Below are 1,624 nucleotides of genomic sequence, written 5' to 3' on the forward strand. Positions count from 1 at the left end.
TTAGAGAAACTTGGAAAAAGTTTTATTTCCTACTAGAAATGTTAGCATCCTATAAAATGCAAAGCTCACCTTAGACTAGAAGAGTTTACAAACTCAGCATTTGCTGAAGTGCAGTTCTATCAGTAAGTTGCTCTTCTATATGCATGTCTAGTATGATCCAAATTATTTCAGCTTTCAACAAATGAAAGAATGTATGTGATATCTTTCAGCTTCTAGATTTAGCCCACACCTATCATCAGAGCTGTTCCAGCTCTATTTCCTACCATTGAACCTTGTTCTTTTCATTTGATTTAGGCCTGTAGGATGTGTAAATGTTTTCCAAAGAAAAGTTAGCACAAAACTATATTGAGATCATGACTTTGTTTTCAACTAAAATGTGATTAGCTGTAATTCACAAACTGTTTGGAAAAATTTAAGCATATGCATATTTTAAAATCTCAAGTCACTTTTAATTTTAAAGTTGCATCTCTTTATTACAAAATCTTTTAAATTTTACTATGAAAAAAATGACATAAGTAATGGCCCATTTTTTTCTCTTACAAAAGAGCCTGGCAATGAGGGCTATACTTTGTCTCAAATCGTATCTCAGCTACAGCACCTCTTTGTAAAAGGAATAAGAACAGATATAGCCTATAGATATACCTGGAGATTTACTCCCAGTTAGATCCACCAATTCCACTAGGAAGAGACGAAGTAAAGATATAAATATTTATTTCCCCTCACTTCCCCAAAAGCTAATATTCCCAGCAAATTCAAGTGAATTCAGGAGTCCTAATTGCATTTTAAATGCAATTTTGAGAATTGTCATTAGGAAACAGTACAACGTGCACCAAAGAAAAGGAAGCAAATCCCTGAAGTAAACAGACCTGTCTTGTTCTATCCTTTAAAAAAAAAAGCATATATAGGAACAGATCAGGTTTGACACTATTCATACTTATAAGCGGAAATATAAGCATTAACATTCACCAGTTTTAAAAATATTTAGTCCAAACACTAAAATAGTTTAAACAGAATCAGAAAAACATTGTCCACAGAGATTTGGGGGTTTCCTACTCTGTCTTTTTTTGGTTAAAAATATTTTCCATCGTTGAACTCTGTATTTTATATAATTTGCAACTTGCTGGCACTATCCTGTTTGGAATGAAAGACGAAAGACTAGCTTTTAAATAGAATGTGTTTAAAACAGCAGTGTTAATTATTATTATTATTATTATTATTATTATTATTATTATTATTATTATTATTATTATTGTTATTGTTATTATTATTATTATTTGATTTATATCCCGCCCTTCTCCCGACGGGACTCAGGGCGGCTCACAACCTATTTAAAAACAAAAACATACCCACAATCCCCACCGAATAAAACCATTATTATTATTAATTTAATTTATATCCCGCACTTCTCCTTGCGGACTCAGGGCAGCTAACAACCAGATAAAACACTAATCCCCAGAACTACAATATTAAAAACATAAGTAAAAACAAATATTAGTAATGTGGTCAGATTGATTTAAAAATTACTTTAAAACCCCATTAAAATTTTCCCCTAGGCCAGTCCTGCAAGTTGGAATAGCCATGTCTTAAGGGCGCGGCGGAAGGAAGGGAGATCAGGGATCACCCT

Source organism: Protobothrops mucrosquamatus, unplaced genomic scaffold (genome assembly GCF_001527695.2).
Source record: "Protobothrops mucrosquamatus isolate PMUCROS unplaced genomic scaffold, P.Mucros_1.0 scaffold2402, whole genome shotgun sequence".
Taxonomy (NCBI): Eukaryota; Metazoa; Chordata; class Lepidosauria; order Squamata; family Viperidae; genus Protobothrops; species Protobothrops mucrosquamatus.